A 22852-nucleotide genomic window follows, 5' to 3' on the forward strand; every position below is an offset into this window, starting at 1 on the left:
GCAGGTAGTTCACCACGCAACACGTTCTGGACACCCACGTGAGGGGGAAGGCTCTCTCGGTGGTGTACACGAATGATCTGGTTTCGATGGAGAGCTCCATCCAAACTATGGAGCAGTTCCTTGCCAAGGACAAGTACCAAGTGGTCGGCTTCGACCTCGAGTACACCATGGGTCGTGCCGGACACGATCAAAAGGTTGCCGTCACCCAGTTGTGCGTGCGATATGACATCCTCGTCTACCACTACCACCTAGCCAGAACGCCTTGCGAGCGTTTCTCCAGGTTTATCAACATCTCCGACTACAGTTTCGCTGCGGTGGACACCACCAACGATCTAAAAGTGCTCAAGGTTTCGGGCTTGAAATGCCCGAATCTTGTCAACATCCAGTGCCACTACAAGGTCTGGGGTAGCGACAAAAACAAACTGAACTCCCTGGTTGACCTCGCCTCGACCATCATCGAACTCTACTACATGAAGATGAAGAATGAGAGCAATAAGGACAAGAACACCTGGCACAGTGTGTGGCATGAGATACTGGATGAAGAACATGTCAAGTACGCGGCTAGGGACGTGTACACAAGCTACGAGATGTATAGGAGGATTGTTGACATGAGGAACTGTCTTCTTCCTGACCCAGACGAGGGATCAAGCCACATAGCAGTGGCGGGAGCGTCACAAGAAGTAGATGACTAGATGATCGTTTCTCCTACTTTAGAATGCATGCATTTGTTTATTGAGGTGCGTGAGAATGATCTGTATAGTCACTTATGTAATTGGATGTTTATTTCAATTATATATATACATGTTATTCTACTGTAGATAGAGCAAATCACATGGCTTTTTAGCAGCAATCGTTTGTGTTATTATTGGTCTTCGCACACATTTCTCATTACGGACATGTTTGCCGCGTATCACACACATCTTGTTCAGTTGAACCGTTTCCATTGTGTTGCCTAATCACACACAGTTCATCCTAGTGAACCGTATGCTGTATATCGCACACGCCTTCTTCTGGCTGCCCGTTTCTTTTGTTCGTCCTCATCCCAAACAGTTAATTGAGTTGAACCGCATGCCCTGCATCGCACACGCAACTAAAATCTGAACCGTGTTTGATGCATCCGTCATGGCAAATGTTTTGCAGCTTTTTTGACATTTTTCTACACCACCGTTTACGATTATGGCATCGCACACAGTTTCGTCGAAGGGTCTCTAATCATAGTGTCGCGTTTGGACCATCCTGCAGTCGTGGGACCACTCCCGGTGATGACCGTAGTTTGAGGAGTTCATGTATTCACCATGTGTTAATGCTTTGTTCTGGTTCTCTATTAAAAAGAGGCCTTAATACCCTTAGTTTCCAATTGGACCCCGCTGCCACGGGAGGGTAGGACAAAAGATGTCATGCAAGTTGTTTCCATAAGCACGTATGACTATTTACAGAATACATGCCTACATTATATTTATTAACTGGTGCTAGTGTCGTATCGCCCTATGTTATGACTATCACATGATGAATATCATCCAACAAATTACTGATCCAATGGCTACAAATTTATCTTATATTTTTCTTGCTAAGTTACTACTACTATCGTTATTCCTGCACTATCTACAAAACTATTGCTATCACTGTTACCGTTGCTATTGCTACTGCCAGCACTATCAAAACTATCATATTACTGTGCTACTGGTCACTTTGCTGCAGATAATTAATCTCCAGGTGTGGTTGAATTGACAACTCAGATGCTAATACTTGCAAATATTCTTTGGCTCCCCTTATGTCGAATCTATAAATTTGGGTTGAATACTCTACCCTCGAAAACTGTTGTGATCCCCTATACTTGTGGGTTATCAAGACCTTTTTTTGGCGCCGTTGCCGGGCAGCATAGCTATATTTGTTGAGTCACTTGGGAATATTATCAATTTATCACTATGAAGAATCTGAAGGATGCTAAGACCAAGATATTTCCTTCTAAGATGAGGGGAGGTAAGGAACTGCCATCCAGCTCTGCTTTAGATTCACCTTCTGTTATAAGTAAACTTGCAACACCATCACATGCTATTAATCCTGATATTTCGCAAGTTGTTGATGATGCTACAGTACTGCAGGATGCTGCTAACGCGACACTACGATCAGAGACCCTTCGAGAAAATGTGTGCGATGCAATAATCGCAAACGGTGGTGTATGAAACCCGTCAAAAATGTATAAAACGTTTGCGATGACGGATGCATCAAACACGGTTCAGATTTTAGTTGCGTGTGCGATGAAGGGAATATGGTTCAGTTCAATTAACTGTTTGCGATGAGGAGGAACAAAACACTACTGGAATTAGCTACTTTGCTGTCTGCTTTTTGTCGTCTGCCGCGGATGGCAAAAGGCTCCGGCAAAGTAGGCATCGGTAAAGAGCTTCTTTGCCGTCTGCTTTTTGAAGCAGACGGCAAAGGGGCCTTTGCCATCACCGGCTGACGGCAAAGAAAGCCGATGGCAATAAATGCGCTGTTAGTCCGTTAGGCGGCTAACGGCAGCCTTTGCCGTCTGCCGCTGACGGCAAAGAGCATCCGGCCTTTGCCGTCCGTCGAATGACGTCAGCTGGACGTCATTGCGGGACAAGCCTTTGCCGTCTGCTGCTGTAGGCAAATGTGGGCATTCTTTGCCGTCTGCCACTGTAGGCAAAGCCTTTGCCGTCCGCCGCTGTAGGCAAACTGACCAAATGGGCCAGCTCCGAAGGAGCACAGGTGGCCGCCGCGTGGCTTCTTTGCCGTCCGTGGCAGACGGCAAAGGAGCCTTTGCTATCAGCGGCTGACGGCAAAGGTGCCTCTTTTTTTTCTGTTTTTTTAATCCAGCAATTTTCACAACAAATATATGACATATATATATATTTCACATGGCTATTTAACAACAAACATATGACATATCTAGCACATAAGTTTCATCGTGCATACATATATAGTCCCATCCATTCATACATAGCAAGTTGCACATACACATTGTTCCATCCATACATATTACAATGCAAAGTTTCATCAAGATAGCAAGTTCCATTATAGCAAGCTAGAAGAATACTAGAGGAGAATGAAAGAAAAAACAAGCACTCCATCATAGCAAGCTAGCTTCCGTGAAGTGAATGAAATCTGCAAAATGGCAAATAAGAGAGTTAGAAAAAGGTGACTAGAAGAAGAAGTATATGCCATTTATGAGCTAACTTAGGTGAAATGGATCATTTATGAGCTAACTTAGTTGAAATGGATCGTTTATGAGCTAACCTAGGTGAAATAGATCGTTTATGAGCTAACCTAGGTAAGATGGGTCATTTTGGAGCTAACCTAGGTGAAATGGATCGTCTTTGAGCTAAGTTAGGTGAAATGGATCTTTTATGAGCTAACCTAGGTGAAATAGATTGTTTATGAGATAACTTAGGTAAAATGCATAATTTTAGAGCTAACCTAGGTGTGATGGGTCATTTTGGAGCTAAACTAGGTAAAATGGATCGTTTGTGAGCTAACCTAGGTGAAATGGATCGTTTATGAACTAATCTAGGTAAAATGGGCCATTTTAGAGCTAACTTGGGTAAAATGCATCATTTTGGAGCTAACCTAGGTAAGATGGGTCATTTTGGAGCTAACCTAGGTAAAATGGGTCATTTTAGAGCTAACATAGGTAAAATGGATCATTTTGGAGCTAGTCTAGGTAAAATGGGTCATTTTAGAGCTAACTTGGGTAAAATGGATCATTTATGAGCTAACTAAGGTAAAATGGGTCATTTTAGAGCTAACTTAGGTAAAATGGATTGTTTATCAGCTAACTAAGCTAATTATGCCATTTTTGACATAAGTAAGCTAAGTACATCTCATTATTGAGCAAACCTAGTTAACTAAGCATTTTAGCGCTAACTTAGGTCATTTTGGAGGAAACAAAGCTAAGTATAGATCGTTTTAGAGCTAACTTAGTTAAAATGGATGGTTTTGGAGGTTAGTAAGCTTATTAAGTCATTTTGGAGGAAAAGAAGCTAACTCTAGGTCATTGTGGTAAGCATATTGGAGGAAATAAGGCTAAGTCTAGGTCTTTATGCATTTATTAAGCAAAACACTAGAGAAACTTACCATAATCATGGAGGTGTAGGAGCGGGCTGGCTCGTGCCGGTAGCTGGAGAAGGATCTTGTGATGCTTGTCTGGAGTTTCGCTGCACCAAAGATCATTTCCAATGTCTCGTTATCATGATGGCACTCAAATGTTAAGACTAGCAAGTAATGTCCATTCAAATTAAACTCACCGTGGTCCCAGGAGTAATCACTGGCATCAGCGGAGCGGTCTGACCGGTCTTCTCGCACACAGACTGCACATTTGGTTTTGACGACTCAGTCATACTAGTTAGTAATGAGACAAACACTACATGAATGTTTTGGCTAATCTGCAGAAGAAACTTACCACAAGGAGCTCGTACATGGCCCTTGCCTGCATGTTATTCCGTGCCCTCTCCTCCTCCAACATCTTTGTCGTCCTCTCCTCCAACTCCCGCTGCCTCTCCGCCGCCTCCGCCAGAAGATTCTCCGTCCTATCTCTCTCACTCTGTATAGCAGCCTGCAACACTACTCCTCATTACCATTTGTAATCATTGATGGAAGCACACACAATGTAATGGAGAAAGATAGCTGAGTACGTATAACTAACCTTGATGGCGAGTTGGACTGGCCGTTCACGAGGCCTTATCTCAGGAGCGGAGCTCCACTGGCGCGCCTTGATCTCCGGGAGAGTGCTAGGACAATGGATAAGTCCATCTCCAATGGCTATGGAGCCATGGGACCTCCCGCCACCAGATATCATCACCAGCTCTGGATCAATGGGACCCTGGCTCGGGTGAAAGTCCTCCCCTTTCCTCGCCTTCCCCTCATCTCTATATTTCACGAGCTTGTCATGGGAGGAGATGTTGGTGAAGTTGTTTGCATCATCAGCTCTCTATCAATGGGACCCCATGAAGTACCTTGGACGCTCTGGATCTGGCTCGAGAGCGTTTAACTGATCCAGGGTCTGTTGGCCTGTCAACGCAGGTGGTGCAGAGATTTTGACAACTCTACCTCTAATGAAGTTCTTCTTGTCTTTCCTGAATTTATGGCGAGGATCCAGGAACTGTCTATGCATGTCGAAGCAAGAAAACTTGCGACTGGCCTGAAGCCAACGAAACTCAAGAGCTCCCTTGCATGTGGGGCACGGGAACCTTCCATGCACACACCAGCCAACGAATAGCGCATACGCCGGCAAGTCATGCGTCCAGTACATGTACCAGACACGCATTATGAAGTTCCGTTTGCTATAGGTGTCGTATGTCTTGAACCCATTATCCCAGGCTTCTTGCAATTCGTCCTTAAGCTACTACATGTACACATTCATATTTTCCCCGGATAGTTGGGCCCTGGAATTATCAACATTAGGAAAATGTTCTTTCTTTGCATAATCTGTCCCGGGGGACATTGAGTGGAAAGACAAATACGGGCCAACAACTGTATTGGGCCGCCGTCAGACCAAACCCACTGAACCCATCCGTGCTGATGCCGACTCGAGGATGCCTCGGATCTGCCGCTTTGTCAGCATGTAATTCATCAAACTTTTTCCACGCAACACCATCCGATGTGTGTACGATCATCAGATTCGCATCTGCATCTAGTTCGGTTATTTTGCCCGTTTTGTGCCATGTCATCTGTTTGGCCGTCTCTTCGACCATGAAAAGACGTTGAAGCCTTGGTACGATTGGCATATACCGAAGAACACTAACGGGGATTTTGGTCTGTGTCTTCTCACCCATACCGTTGTCTACCACAACATACCTGGAAGACTTGCAAATGGGACAATAGTTCAAGTCCGCATAGTCAAGCCTAAATAAGACACATCCTTTCTCACATGCATGTATCTTCTCATAGGGCATCTTCAGTGCACGGAGGATTTTATCTGACTGATACAGGTTTGCAGGCATTACATGGCCTTTGGGTAGAAAGCGTCCAAATACTGTCATCATTGCGTCGTAGCATTCTCTGTCCAAGTTGAACTGAGCCTTCAGAGCCATTACTTGGGAGATGGCATCCAACTAACAAAGCTCAGTGTGCTCGTGGAGCGGACGTTTTGAAGACTCCAACATTTCATTGAAGGCCTTTGCAGATTCCTCCATCTCCTTGTCCGAATCCCGAGCATCATTGAAGTCTTGCACCATGTTTTCCATCCCGGTACCATGCTCGTCGGTGGGACGACGGTCCACCTCAGCTCGGTCACGTTGGGCAGACTCACTGATATGTCCACACCGTATAATCGGGCGTAAAACTACTCTTCTGCTGGTGTTTGCCCATTTCAGCCTCTGTCCTCTTTTCCCAATTGCCGCACCATAAACAGGGGCACCAGGTTTTCCTCTGGCCATTTGCAAATGCGGCTTGCGCAAACCCCTTGGTTTTTGTGAACCATTCAGTGCTCCATTTGTTCTGACCAGTGTGACCGGTGTACATCCACGCACGATCACTCATCTTGACTTTTAGAGCTACTGGACACACAACAGATATATATATATATATATATATATATATAATTCACCATGTATATATTCATCAGTTGATCTACTTTGTCAATTTTATTATGTCCATGCAACCTACACTCATATAACTAATGATAGGTCCTAATCCCACCCGAGTATGTGTAGATTGGGTTCATTTTCCCATGCTATGCTCCGGATCTGATGCAAAATTTTGGCAGCACCTCCTCGCTGTTCTCCTGATACACGTCTCTGCAATAAACAAAGAGGATGTGTACCCGAAGAACAACAGGGGAGGCACTGACGAAATTTATGCGTCGGATCCGGAGCAAAGCATATGGGAAAACAAACCCAATCTACACATACTCAGGCTGTCCATGGATAGCGTTGGACAATTCGAAAGAATCACGGTTATAAATATGCAAATGCATGCATATTTATAACTATAACGCTTTCGAACGGAAGACACATATTGGTTACGCATATTGATGATTCAAGACAGATATATAGCTAGCTATCAAGTTTCATCGGCACGAACACCGGAACAGAGCAAATAATTAAGGGGGGAGGAGGACATGTCATTTGTGCTCACCCACGAACGAAGGGGCGGAGCTCGTCAAACGCACGGGGAGGTCGTCGAACACCAGACCTCGCAGCGATGAAACAACTGCACATTTAAATCTACCCGATCAACACAATTATATATGATGTTTTTCATAACAAAATAGAAAAATATATGACCTAACTCATAATTCACAAATATATGACCCCGTCGGCCTCTAGTGTTGTGGGTGTCGTGTCGGGGTCGGGGTGCTGTGTCGGGGTCGGGGTGTCGGGGTGGTCGGGGTCGGGCTCGGGGTGTGGTGTCAGGGTGTCGGGGGTCGCGGGTCGGGGTGTCGTGCCGAGGTGTCGGGGTGGCGTGTCGGGGTCGGGGTGTCGGGGTCGGGGTGCGGGTCGGGGTGTGGTGTCAGGCTGTCGGGGTGTCGGGGTGTCGGGGTGTCAGGGTATCTTTTTCTTCTTCTTCTTCTTCTTCTTCTTCTTCTTCTTCTATTTTCCTTTTCTTCTTCTTCTCTTCTTCTTCTTCTTCTTCTTCTTCTTCTTCTTCTTCTTCTTCTTCTTCTTCTTCTTCTTCTTCTTCTTCTTCTTCTTCTTCTTCTTCTTCTTCTTCTTCTTCTTCTTTTTCCTCTTCTTCTTCTTTTCTTCTTCATCTTCTTCTCCTCCTCTTCCTCCCTCCTGCTCTTCCGATCTTCCTCTTCTTTCTTCCTCTTCTTCTTCTTATTCTTCTTCTTCTTCTTCTTCTTCTTCTTCATCATCATCTTCTTCTTCTTCTTCTTCTTCTTCTTCTTCTTCTTTCTTCTTCTTCTTTTCTTTCTTCTTCTCCCTCCACCTCTTCCTCCCTCCTCCTCCTCCTTCTACTCTTCTTATTCTTCTAAACTAAAACTAAAACTAATATAAAATAAACTAAACTAAAATGAAACTAAAACTAAACTAAAACTATAATTAAAACAGAAATTAAATTAACTAAAAGTAACTAAAACAAACTAAACTAAAAAGGGGGGAGATCACACACCTGCGCAGGGGATCGCCAGTGGAGGGGGAGGCCGCGGCTGGTGGGGGCAGCGGCGGCCCGGTGGAGGGGAGTCCGCGGCGGGTGGGGGCAGCGGCGGCCTGGTGGAGGGGGAGGCCACGGCGGGTGGGGGCGGCGGCGGCCCGGTGGAGGGGGAGGCCACGACGGGACGGGGCGGGGATGGCCACGCAGGGTAGGGGAGGGGTGGCTGGCCGGCGTGGAAGGGGCGCTGCAGGGGAGGGGTGCGGTGCGACGGGGCGAGGGGGTGAGAGGCGGTGGGTGGGCGGGCGGCGGCGGCGGGTGGTGGGGGTGGCGGCGGGTGGCAGGTGGCGGGGGCGGCGACGGGTGGCGGTGGTCATCGGGGTGGGGAGGACAGAAAGAGAGAGAGAGAGAGGGAGGAAGCGGGGTGGGGACCAGGCCGTTAGTTAGGTTATCTCTTTGCCGTCCGCCCCCCTTTGTCATCCGCTTATTTGCTCTTTGCCGTCTGCTAGCAGACGGTAAAGAGGGGGCCGTTAGTTTTTTTCTAAGCAGCTCGTTAGTGGGGCCCACCTCTCTCTTTGCCGTCCGCCAGCTGACGGCGTCATCCGCTAGCAGACGGCAAAGAATTGGCTGATGGCAAAGACATTCTTTGCCATCAGCCAGTTCTTTGCCGTCCGTTTTTTGCAAGCTGACGGCAAAGACCTTCTTTGCCGTCCGCCAGCAGACGACAAAGAATAGGCAGACGGCAAATAAGCAAATTCCAGTAGTGAAAGAAATGGGCAGCCAGATCAAGGAGTGTGCGATACACAGCATACGGTTCACTCGGATGAACTGTTTGTGATTAGGCAACACAAAAGAAACGGGCAGCCACATGAAGGTGTGTGCGATATACAGCATACGGTTCACTTGGATGAACTTTTTTTGATTAGGAAACACAAAAGAAACGGTCAGCCAGATCAAGGTGTGTGCGATATACGCATGCGGTTCACTCAGCCCTTGTCGTCGGTGTGTGACCTCTGTGGCAACCGTTTTCTCTCCACGCGCCTCTTCGTGTACCGTGGCAACCGTCCACCGCCTCTTCACCATTCCATCTCGATTTGGAACTGCTGTCGCACACTCTTCCTCCCTCCATTTGCCTTCACCCTTCCTTCTGCCATTGTTTGGTCATCTTCTCCATGGAGGGAACAGGCCGAAAACGACCCCGTTATTCTTGCCCTGATCTGAAAGATGACGTGGTGGAGGAACTCATTGATCGGTGCGACGTCATCACCTCGGCTAGCATGGCAGGTTCGTTCAAGACCATTCTCGACTCAACTAATAACATCATTACAAGGAACCCAAGGGTCCAGGAGCGGTTTGATCTCCCCTATCTTCTTCGCCGTGACCCTGCTGACCGGCGCGGGGACGAGGGAAGCCTGACCTTGTGCTAGTTGATGTCGCTTGATAATGATACGTATGATGTTAAGATGCCATCGCTTGAGGGCGAGGCTTGGGCAGGCGCAAATGGAGATTGGGTTGTTTATATTAGGTACAACAGCGAGTGGGAACTTGTGAATGTGTACACTCGTCACCGGGTTCCACTTCCAAAAATCTCGGACGACTACCCAGATGTTGAGTACACCGGTATTCTAGGTGAGTTCAAATATGATCATGGTGACTGTCGTCTATGGAAGATAGCAATTTGTCGAGTTCCCAACCGCTCTTGGGATTACATGAACTATGAAGTTGTTGCTATCTTTGACAAGCTTGGTTCCGTCCTTACTTCCACGCCTCGATGGAAATTGCTCAAAAATAAATTTCTGTACATGGATGAGTACTGTGATGCAATTCAATACGAGGGTCTTGTGTTTGCTGCCACCACTCGTGGCACTGTTTTTGCATGGAATCCTGATGCGTTCGGTATGTTTGTCTTCCACCGTAATTAAAATTGTTTCATCCACATGCATGCGGGTTAGCTAGCTTCCCTTTACTAATTAACCTTCTTGTGTTTCCAAGGTCCTGGGAACATTCCACCTCCTATACTTGAAAATTTTATAACCAAGGGGGAGATGATGATGCTGATGATCACGAGCATGAGGATGAGCAGGACCCATATACTCTGTGGTGCCTGGCAACTTATTCCGATAGATCACCTCTTCTTGTCTGTATACATGGTACTACTGATGTTACTAAGGAAGCAGGTGTTGTCTCGCATGGTCGCACTCTCCGGACCTATTCCAACATCCGTTGCAGGGTATTCGGGATGGATACTAGTGTACTAGCGCCAACACCTTCTCCCTTGTTCAGTATTGAAAGTCTTGGAGGAAACTCACTCTTCCTTGGACAAAACTATCCAATGATGGTGGAAGGCAATCCAGTTTCTATTGACACAACATTACTACCATTTATGAGAAGCAACTGCATCTATTCCTCGGACATTGCTATGCTTCCCTACCGTCCCAATATGGGTCCTGACATAGGACGCTTCAGCCTGGATGATCAGTCCTGCATTGGTCTCGAGATTGACAGTAGCTGGCCCTTTCCAGAGAATCACTTCTGGTTCAAAGCAAGCGTTTCCAACGCCGACGAGTGGTTGAGCTGAAGTTCATTTCATCGCTTTGTTATTTGTTGTGTGAGAAAAACTGTACTAGAATATTTTGTTGGAAATGATCTATAATCCAGTGTGTATCCTCGTTCGTTGTGGGCAGATGACTTGTTGATGTAATCAATGGTACATTTGCATATGCATCCATCACCTCATGCCTGCTAGTGGTATCCATATGAACAGTGCTAGTGATTTTAGTTGCAAAAATTAGATAGTACTAGTGATTTTTAGCTGCATATTTTGACAAATCACAGTGTTACAAGGTTGACAAATGGCAATGTTACTAGATAAACAAATGTCAATCTTTCCAGTTTGACAAATGGCAACATACCTAAAATGACAGATATGAAAATCTTACCCAATTGTTTGTACGTGGTTGCACAAGGGTCATGCAAAACAACAGTTTGCGTTGATGGGATGCAGAAATCCTGCTCGGCACATTTTCCCTTGGCTTCCTAGGGAAGTTGTCGGTTTGCATACAGGTATTCTAACTAAAACGTTTGCGATGAGTGTTTAATGTTTAAAAACCATTGACTTTTTTTCAAAAGAAAATCGTTTGATAAGTCTGTACATTAGGAGAGAAAAACGCAAGTTCGTTCAAACCATATCTTTCATTCAGTCACACTGCAAATTTATATTCGTATGATCGAGAATTCGAGATACAGTAGTTACCCCGAAAAAACTATTTCCGGCGGCGGCGGTGGCGGCGTGCTGCACCATCGTTGTCGTCCTCCGGGACGCCGTTGTTGAAGTCTTCAAGGCAGCACAAAATGTCCTTCACTTGTAAATCAAACATCATGTCATCGCGTGATTGACGGGTGGGGTGCGGGAGGACAGCAACTGGCGCCACTGAGAGGTAGCGGTCGACGGCAGCGTCCCATGCCGCTGAGGGGGGCACGCGCACAGGCACGGGCACGAGTGCGGCGGGTGCAGCCAAACGCACGGGGGCCGGTGCCATGGTGGGTGGAGGGGCGCGCACCGGCACAGGCACGAGCGCTGGCGCTGCATGTACACGAGTTCGCACGGGTCCGTGGAGACCTCGCTGACACCCGCGGCTTCCAGCTCTACGACAGTGCTTGGCGACCAACCCGTCAATGCTACGGGGATGGTCGCTGGCGCGGGCGCGGGGAGGGGAGCTGGGACGGGAGCGGGGGCAACAACCGCCGCGGCCAGCTCGTTCTAGGGCATGTCCATGAGGCCCCATTCCTCCTTGTTTTCTATCTCCTCCGGCTTGGAGTCGACTTCACCAAACTTGAAGACTAGTGGCAGATGATCGTTCTGAACCATGGCGTTGGGGGAGGTCTATGGGAGGGAGGGGAATGGGAGGCGAAGAGTAAGATCGGCCGTATTAAACAGCGGCTCGGGCGCCATTAATGGAGGGGAAGGCGGGCGATCATGGAAGTCAAAGGGCTCGCTTCCCAGTGAGCCTGCGCACCGTACAGCTCGCACGCTTCCCAGTGAGCCTGCACATTGGAGGACAGCTTGCACGCCTCTCGGTCAGCCTGCGCACCGGAATGCGCTCGCACGTCTCCAGTTCAGTTAAGGTCAAGCAGCTATCCGCACGGCACCTCCTACGGCCATTAAAACCAAGATACGTGGCGTCACGTGAATGGTTGACAGAACGCACACGGTTTGAATTATACAAACGTTTGACATACTAAAGTGACACCTATTTTTTCAAAATGCCTTTGTTGGCTGTCATTATTCGAATGCGCCTTCTCTCAAAATTGACACGAAAAATGCCACAGCATGTCGGGTGCCATTCCATGATAGCATGCTATGTTTCATGAATTTCAAAGGAGTTTTGGATTTAGTAGAATTAAAAAACAAGGCATCTCAATGTTTTGCCTGCAATCAACGGTTCCCTGGTGTTTGAAATTAATTCCCATTTCTTGCATGGGACCTAAGCATGCACCCAAGGACACATATTTGATTTTTCAACCAATTTATATGCATTGGAGCATGTGCATGTAGTTCAAATTTGAATTATGCGCATAAATGCATTGAAAACTCAGTTAATGCATAAAAATGCGCATCATGAATTTAAAAACCAGGCATCTCAATGTTTTGCCGGGAATCAACAGTGCCCTGGTGTTTGAATTTCATTCCCATCTCTGTCAGGACCGGATTTTCGGATATTAATTTTTCCGGAAAATGGCCCTTGTGCTCACCAGCCCCAGGATTACTGTTAGCTGATGAGGCACCAACTCGATACAGAAATTCCAAGCAAAGTACAAAATATGTAGTACAAGACCATTGTGGCCTATTAGTACAACACTTGGTTTCTAGTGGTTGATGGCGGAAGCGGTTTGTGGTTCATCTTCGTCTATGGGACTCCATTTCCCACAGGAACAGCTGACCAGGATAACTCCTATCTTCGCGAGGCTGCTATCATCGTAGCGTGGGTTCCGGGGCTGTAATCGCAACGTTCCTCTCCAAGCAAGAAATCTGACCAAGACAATAGCCAGGGACAAGCCAGTGAGTACTTTGAATGTACTCGCAAACATTATGAACACGGGTATAATACAATAGTGGGTAATCATGCTCCGAAAGATTCTACGATCATAACGTCAGTCACGAAATAAACAAAATTCATGATGCACGCATGCAGGTAAAATGTGAATATGCAATACGGTAGTAGAAATAGAATGCACCGATCGAGTGTCTGAAGCGACGCCTCGAAAGGATAATAAGAATAATCACGCCTCAGTCGGGCGTCTGAGCGACACCACATAAAGGGCTTATGAATAATAAATAAATGACAAACAGGCCGCAGTCGGCCGTCTGAGCGACGCCACATAAAGGGCTTATAAAGGATAAATAAATAACAAGCATGCCGCAGTCGGTCGTCTGAGCGACGCCACATAAAGGGCTTATAAAGGATAAATAAATAACACGCATGCCGCAGTCGGGCGTCTGAGCGACGCCACATAAAGGGCTTATAAAGGATAAATAAATAACAAGATGCCGCAGTCGGGCGTCTGAGCGACGCCACATAAAGGGCTTATAAATAATAATCACAGTGAGTATCCAGGAGGGAGAACCGTCCCAGGGATACTTAATAATTCAAATGATGTAAATGGTTAGTCCATAATAATAATAAACATAATCCTCATATGACATAGGTCATAACCAATGTTCTAGTATACCCGTTTCTCCATCCGAAGACCGTCACTATGATCCAGTTTAGCCATTTCTCCATCCGAAAACCGTCACTAGACCCATCTCAGACTGTAGTCCTTACCCATGGACATGGCTATCCGAATACATATAACCTCTGCAGGGGGTGTACTCTTTACCCATGAGTAACAGATTTACTTAGTCCATCGGGACTAATTGCGCCTACGGCCTTTTAATTGAAAACACGCCTGGCTTGCACACACTAGCTTAACTTACCAGTGTCTGGAATCACCCACGACACATGTCAAGCAAAACTCTAAGTGGGGAGGCTACAACCTCGGCGTAGCGTGGGATCAAATTTATATCGCGCGCTCTAAGGGGTGCCCCCCTCTCGGTCCCAACCGGAAACACCCATGCCCCCGGACCAGGTGGCATGCCTACCGGAGGCCTCCGGTATCTTCCACCATGGCCTCTCTGTACGGTGTGTGCTTTGGTAAGGGGTTGACAACTTACTGAACCGCACCCTACCTGCGGCAGGGACAAGTGGTAGTACCAAACAAGTAGGGGAAGTTACTTAACAAGACTCGACCTACGGCCGACTCAGGAGGTCCAAGTATTCTCCGAATGATTAGCATAACCAATATATTTCCATTAACAGACATAATCACCGCTCTTCAAACCTCATCATGCCATACCGGCCACACTCGTCTCAACGAGGAACTAGGGACAAGCTCGTGTCTACCCAAGACCACGACTTTCCCGGCTTCCTGCCGGTATGCATGAAAAGCTCGCGAGGATGATGACTATCACCATCATATCCATTTCTAACAGTAAAGCATCTCCAATATGCACTCATGCGTGTGACTTTATTGCTACATAAAAAAATAACGTATGCTCCAAGTCAAGGTAGTGTTGTAACCGTATCAAAACACCTCACAAAAATATCATGCCAGAGTTCAGAATGCTTGCCTTCAAGAGTATGCAAGGGGGTGCACTTTTTGAAAGTTTTCTTCTCTCTCCGTTTCCTATTTTGAAAAAATATTCAAATAACAAATATTTCAAAAACAGTGCAAAAATTTGTCCCAAATATTTTTTAAATAAATCTTAAAATAAACTAGATTAAATTTGAGATAGGTAGGAAAAAGAATCAACTCATTTGGAGTTTTATTTTAAAAGATATAGCCAGTCAAAGTTGTGTTTTTAATAAAACCAGAAAAAGAAAACGTTTCGGGGGAGAATACGCTTTCGAAGCAGAGGAGACGTACTCAGGCGTTTACGCAACCACTAAAACACACCTCGGCGGGGGCTGGTCACTGACAGTGGGTCCAGCGGGCCCAGTGGTCAGGTTTGACCAGTCGCTTCTTCCTCCTCTTCCTCTGCCCGAACGGAGGCGGGACTCCGGCAATTGGCGGCTCCTCGCGGGCTCCGGAGGGCAGGGATGGATCCGTGGCTCCAGGGCGTTGCTCTCGGTGGTTGAGGGGGCCGTGGGGGTGAAGGGAGTCGCCGGCGGCGAGCTCCGCGGCGGAGGAGGTTTCGGGCATGATTGGGGGTTTGGGCTGTGGTGGCTCTCGATCGAAGCTAAGAGGATGGGCGACTCCGTGAGGTCGAGGGGAAACGGAGGGTGGTGCTGGACGCACGGGGGAGGGTCTGGTTGCGATGAATGGCACCGGAAGGTGGCGGCGGCCGAACCGACTGGAGTCGAGGAAGACGGCTACCATCCGTCGAATGCTGGCCGTGGGGGTGCTATGGGGGTGGCCTGGGGTCGTCTGAGTGCTCGGAGGGGCTCGGGGGCCTCCTTTTATAGCATGACGGGGCTGGTTCCGCCGTGTGGATAAGAACGACGGCGAGCCGCCGTTCTGTAGCTGCAGGTCGTTGTGGCGGCGACGAGCGCGTGCCGACGAGCATGTGGATGAGCTCGGGCTGTTCACGGGGGCAGCTGGCGCGCGCGGGTGGCTTGGGCGGCGCCGTCCATGGCAGAGCCCGCTGCCGACGCCGGCGTGCCGCAAAGGGAGCCCTGACGGCGGTGCTGTAGGGCGTCAGGGGTGGCTCTGTGACGCGGGAGGGGGCGGGCGTGTTGGCTGCGAGTGGGGAAGGCCAGAGCGGGTGCGGGGAGGCGGCCGTGCGACGCGGCGGCTCGGGCGCCCACACATGCAAAACGTGCGCTCTGGGCGCGCCAAGAGCACGCACGGGACGTGCTCCACGTAATGCCAGGGCAGCCCAGAGTGCTAGAGCGCGGCTGGCAATTAGCAGACCTAGGTTAGGAGTAGCTAGGATCTTAGTGGACATGCTGGATGGGTCAGGGGCTCAAGTCCATAAGGCCAACTAGAAAACATGCCAAAACTGTCCATGAACACAAGGTGTTCGACAGAATGCTAAGTGCATCTAGGCAACTCTTGGAGTGGCCAAAAACTCCAGATCAGGGTCTCCCTGGATGTAGGTGATGATGGCAAGATCATATGGGCAAAACCAGAAACTTGCTAGTGCAAGTTTTGCAAAACTTCAGTTTTGGACAGAAAGAAAAAGGTCTCATTGCATGCACTTAGAATCCTCCAATGGGTCTACTCTCCTGGACTTAAGGGTTTTGTAGGGAGGGCTATAAGCAGGAAAAAGCTCATGGGCACTAGAGCAAAATAAAATAGGGTTGCAGTACAAATCACCAAACTGGAGAAGAATGAAGATGAGGTTGATTCACTCAAATATTTCAAGAAACACCAATGGGTTTTTGCATAGAGTTGAATCATGTGCATCTACTGATATCTCCAAACACTTGGAAGAATTTTTAAAAGAAAATTTAAATAGGTTGTAGTGCAAAAATACCTACTGGACCAGATTTGAAAAGTTGATGTAGAGCTCAAAATCTCCAATGACCAAAAGATATTTTTGCATAAAAGTGATGTGGAAACATCACATGACATCCCCAAATTTTGGTGAAATTTTTAAATGCATTAATCAAATGGTTGGATTGCAACAGAGACCCAAATTCATGAAAAATCATTTTGAAAGAATAAAGCCCAAATAAATCCACTGATAAAGAAATGTTTTATAGAGAGGGTATATAAGTCCAATAATACTTTTGGAAACTTTCCACATGAGGTGAAACTCCACAATATTAAAGAAAAGAGAGGTTCTGAAATCAAGAGATAAATCTAGACAAATGGAAAAGTTTAATCTCCTGGCAAAATTTTAATTAACAAAACAAGGTCAAAATTTTGGGGTGTCACAACACTCCCCCCCTTAAGAAAAATCTCGTCCTCGAGATTTGTTAAAATCTGTTTTGAACAAACATTGCTTTTACCAAAAAAAGAAATCAACATTCTACTATGCAATAACAATGTAGCTACAGTGAGAGGGCAATAAGTGGTGTAAAACCACAGTGTGGTATACTGGCGTTGCGCGAAAAAGTCTATGGTTGGGGAAAAACGAGGTATTTCTACGTTGGATACAGTAATTTAGAATAAATTCTAAATTACTAAAATACGCTAGTCGTACCCGAGAGCACAGTGCTGTCTCTGGCTGACAGATGGACCCGGGGCCCACTGTCGGCCTCTTCTTCTACCTCTGCCTCTCTCTTCTCTCTCGCGTGCTCTCCCACGCTTCCTGCACCGGCGACGCCTAGCGCGTAGGGCATCTAGGCCTTACTGCGGTAGTGCGCGGCGTGCTAGCTGCCGGTGCAGCGTGCACTCACCTCGCGGGCCAGTGCACTGTCGGCACTGCTCGCGGACTCGCCTCCGAACACCGGCGATCGAGCGACGAGTGGCGCTGGTGGACCTCGCCCACCATACACCGATCTCGAGCTATAAAATGATCGCGGTGCTCCTTTCTTCTTCCTCACACCTGGCCTCGCTTCTACTTCTTCTTCCTTCTCCTCCATTGCTGTTTGCAGGAGCTCGAGACGAGGCTCTAATGGTGGAGGCGATGCCGGACTGGTACGTGGTCCTGGTGTGTGGAGGTTTAGCGACGTTGCTGGGGTTCTCCGTGCTCTTGTGTGCGATGATCCTGGACGATCGTCGTGATGCTGCCGCTCGAGTGTTAGCTCTTCGCGGTGGCGGCAATCACGAGGATTAGGTGCGGCATCGAGTGCTAACTGCTGTCGGTGGGCTGGGGCAACTCGCGCCCGAATGATTACTCACAAATCCCTCTTACTGAGACCGTGGTGTCCTCGGGTGTGATTAGTTGGGCGCAAAAATGTGTACGGGGATTTGTAATTAGCGCACGAGGTCGAGTGGTTGTAGATGTGAGTCTGCTGTTGCGTGAATAAAAATCTACGTCGTGAAGATATGTATACGCTGTAGCAATTCAGAAAAAAATCTCACTTGAATATTATCGTGGGTGGAAATTTGTTAAAACAAAATTAACAGCAGTAAAACTGCTCACATAATTGAAACCAAATATTTGGTACGCCGCACAAATTTTTGGATACCACGTACAAGTTACAGCACATAAATAAATACTGGGATAATAAACATAGCGGTGACGTCTACAATAAAAAAGGCAAACGGATAGGGTCCTGATAAAACGTCTCTGGTACTGGGGCACACTCCTCTTCTATTGGGGGAAGCGGGTTGACCAGTCGATGAACGCGTCTCTCCTTGTCAGGTCTCAGTGGTCTGCCAATAGCGATCCGAGGATTTAAATCAGCGAGGCTCTGGAGATAACCCATTACCCGCTGAGTCAAACGCTCCTGAGCGATAACGTACTGGGCAAGGTTGGCCAGTACTGGATCTCTCTCAATTCGTCCACTGGGAAAAGATGCAACTTCTCCGGGTGCTGCACGACTCGGAAAATAATAATATCCTTGTTCGCTGGCATAGGGTACCGCGAATCGAAGACGAGCGAGCGCTTCGTACGCAGCAGCTTCTATCGCCATATGCGGAGTCGGCATGGATTTCCCCACGAAGGAAACTTCCGTTGGGTCTTGGTTTGGGTTTGAGGGAGGGATGTGCACCACTGCCCAATATTTTGAGGTGGAAGGGGTGATCCTCGATTTGAGCAACTCGTACTGGGGTGGATGGATGGCACTCATGGTGCTGCAGGTAAAGTCCCATAGTAATTTAACAAAACTACCCGGGGTTGCGTCTGGGGTTCTCAGATAAATACTGGGGGTCGGCATGGCAAAGAAATGGCTGTGCGTGTTGTGCGCAAGGCGAGGGGTACTTGGCAAGGTCACGAGGTGGCCTTTTATATAGCATTGGGGCTGGGTTATTTACCGTGGTGAAGGGTAACTAGCTTGGGGTCGGGGTCAAAGCCATAGATACACATATCTCATAAATGTGACGCATTGCTGTGGGTGTCGTCGGGTGTGGTTTTGGTAGCTGCGCCCGGAATTTAAAAGATGTCTCTGTACGCTGAGGTACTTATGCATGGCTACTACTCCAAAAATAGGGGCGCACAAGCAGACAACATTTAATAATGGTGATACAGGATCACACAATTACAAGGCATGGGAAAAACTAAGGCTCGGTACTACTCGAGCGACTTAGTCTACTTCGTTAATGTCTAAGTGGGCTGGCCTTGCGGACGCCGAGGTTTCTCCACGGTTTCACTGTCGGGATTTGCTGGATGAGGTTGAGGGGCTGCAGGGTCGGGGTAGTGGTGATGACCATCGCGGGGGTTGCTGGCCACAATCCCGTTGGAACGTGTTCCCAAAAGGCGCTGAAGCGCTTCTGGGGTCACCAAAGCATTCTGGTCGATGGCTGGGGCAGACCACAAGGGCTCGATCGGGTGTCTGAACAGCACGACTCGGTTGACGGCATCGGGCTCCACTTCTCCTCTCCCCGGGGCTCGGCGAACCAGTTCTCCACGAGCTGCGATCAGATCAAGGGTGATTTGTTCGAACAATTGCTCTAGTGCGCTTACATAGCGCACCAGATGCAATAGTGCAGGATCTGTCTCGTGATCTCCGTTGGCAACCTGGGGCGGCCTACCATACCCGTCACGACTGGGGTAGTAGTAGAAGGAGCGACAGTTAACTCTGGGCGACAAGTGCCGGAGTTGTACTATAGCTTCTCGAGCTGCCAGCTGGATGGCTTGTGGCTCAAAGGAAGTTGTCCTTCCAGTGAACCTGTAGGGGCGTTCTGGCGATAGACCCCTACCATAGATGTGTACAGTGGCCCAGAATTGACGGCTCTCACCGCTCATGAGTCCTTGGTACACAACATATTCTGGGGGCTCTTCTAATGCGTAGGCTCGGGAGGTGAGGTTTGCGAGCACGGTCACAAAACCCCCAAGGTTGGTTGCTGTGGTCTCATTGTGAACAATGGGGCCAGGCATCGTGGCTTGGTTTGGGGTAGAGGCTGTGCTATGCTGTGTTGAGGCTAGCGTGCCCTTTTTATAGAAAAAGGGGTGGAGTCTTCCTTCGCACGGTTGCGAAAAGGACTATTTAGGGGCCGGTCACTGGCGCGTGATCGACAGGCTAGGCTGATAGGTTGGGCACCGTCTGCCGAAAGGCGTCGGGTCTCTGTGGGGCTATCTTACCCGAGAAGCTTGGCTGGGGTTTGGTTAAGGTCTGGTGGGTTGGTTAACCTAGGTTTATTGACCTGGCTAAGATAGGATTAGCCAATGGTCAGCCTGGCTCTAATACCAAGTCTGTCAGGACCGGATTTTCGGATAATAATTTTTCCGGAAAATGGCCCTTGTGCTCACCAGCCCCGGGATTAGTGTTAGCTGATGAGGCACCAACTCGATACAGAAATTCCAAGCAAAGTACAAAATATGTAGTACAAGACCATTGTGGCCTATGAGTACAACACTTGGTTTCTAGTTGTTGATGGCGTAAGCGGTTTGTGGTTCATCTTCGTCTATGGGACTCCATTTCCCACAGGAACAGCTGACCAGGATAACTCCTATCTTCGTGAGGCTGCTATCATGGTAGCGTGGGTTCCGGGGCTGTCATCGCAACGTTCCTCTCCAAGCAAGAAATCTGGCCAAGACAATAGCCAGGGACAAGCCAGTGAGTACTTTGAATGTACTCGCAAACATTATGAACACGGGTATAATACAATAGTGGGTAATCATGCTCCGAAAGATTCTATGATCATAACGTCAGTCACGAAATAAACAAAATTCATGATGCACGCATGCAGGTAAAATGTGAATATGCAATACGGGAGTAGAAATAGAATGCACCGATCGAGTGTCTGAAGCGACGCCTCGAAAGGATAATAAGAATAATCATGCCTCAGTCGGGCGTCTGAGCGACACCACATAAAGGGCTTATGAATAATAAATAAATGACAAACATGCCGCAGTCGGGCGTCTGAGCGATGCCACATAAAGGGCTTATAAAGGATAAATAAATAACAAGCATGCCGCAGTCGGGCGTCTGAGCGACGCCACATAAAGGGCTTATAAAGGATAAATAAATAACACGCATGCCGCAGTCGGGCGTCTGAGCGACGCCACATAAAGGGCTTATAAAGGATAAATAAATAACAAGCATGCCGCAGTCGGGCGTTTGAGCGACGCCACATAAAGGGCTTATAAATAATAATCACAGTGAGTATCCAGGAGGTAGAACCGTCCCAGGGATACTTAATAATTCAAATGATGTAAATGGTTAGTCCATAATAATAATAAACATAATCCTCATATGACATAGGTCATAACCAATGTTCTAGTATACCCGTTTCTCCATCCGAAGACCGTCACTATTATCCAGTTTAGCCGTTTCTCCATCCGAAAACCGTCACTAGACCCATCGCAGACTGTAGTCCTTACCCATGGACATGGCTATCCGAATACATATAACCTCTGCAGAGGGTGTACTCTTTACCCACGAGTAACGGATTTTCTTAATCCATCGGGACTAATTCCGCCTACGGCCTTTTAATTGAAAACACGCCTGACCTGCACACACCAGCTTAACTTACCGGTGTCTGGAATCACCCACGGCACCTGTCAAGCAAAACTCTAAGTGGAGAGGCTACAACCTCAGCGTAGCATGGGATCAAATTTATATCGCGCGCTCTAAGGGGTGCCCCCCTCTCGGTCCCAACCGGAAACACCCATGCCCCCGGACCAGGTGGCATCCCTACCGGAGGCCTCCGGTATCTTCCACCATGGCCTCTCTGTACGGTGTGTGCTTTGGTAAGGGGTTGACAACTTACTGAACCGCACCCTACCTACGGCAGGGACAAGTGGTAGTACCAAACAAGTAGGGGAAGTTACTGAACAAGACTCGACCTACGACCGACGCATAATCTCCGAATGATTAGCATAACCAATATATTTCCATTAACAGACATAATCACCGCTCTTCAAACCACATCATGCCATACCGGCCACACTCGTCTCGACGAGGAACTAGGGACAAGCTCGTGTCTACCCAAGACCACGACTTTCCCGGCTTCCTGCCGGTATGCATGAAAAGCTCGCGAGGATGATCACTATCACCAGCATATCCATTTCTAACAGTAAAGCATCTCCAATATGCACTCATGCGTGTGACTTTATCGCTACATAAAAAAATAACGTATGCTCCAAGTCAAGGTAGTGTTGTAACCGTATCAAAACACCTCACAAAAATATCATGCCAGAGTTCAGAATGCTTGCCTTCAAGAGTATGCAAGGGGGTGCACTTTTTGAAAGTTTTCTTCTCTCTCCGTTTCCTATTTTGAAAAAATATTCAAATAACAAATATTTCAAAAACAGTGCAAAAAGTTGTCCCAAATATTTTTGAAATAAATCTTAAAATAAAATAGATGAAATTTGAGAGAGGTAGGAAAAAGAATCAACTCATTTGGAGTTTTATTTTAAAAGATATAGCCAGTCAAAGTTGTGTTTTTAATAAAACCAGAAAAAAAAACGTTTCGGGGGAGAATACGCTTTCGAAGCAGAGGAGACGTACTCAGGCGTTTACGCAACCACTGAAACACACGTCGGCGGGGGCTGGGTCACTGACAGTGGGTCTAGCGGGCCCACTGGTCAGGTTTGACCAGTCGCTACTCCCTCCTCTTCCTCTGCCCGAACGGAGGCGGGACTCCGGCGATTGCCGCCGGCGATTGGCGGCTCCTCGCGGGCTCCGGAGGGCAGGGATGGATCCGTGGCTCCAGGGCGTTCCTCTCGGTGGTCGAGGGGGCCGTGGGGGTGAAGGGAGTCGCC

Source organism: Triticum aestivum, chromosome 5D (genome assembly GCF_018294505.1).
Source record: "Triticum aestivum cultivar Chinese Spring chromosome 5D, IWGSC CS RefSeq v2.1, whole genome shotgun sequence".
Taxonomy (NCBI): Eukaryota; Viridiplantae; Streptophyta; class Magnoliopsida; order Poales; family Poaceae; genus Triticum; species Triticum aestivum.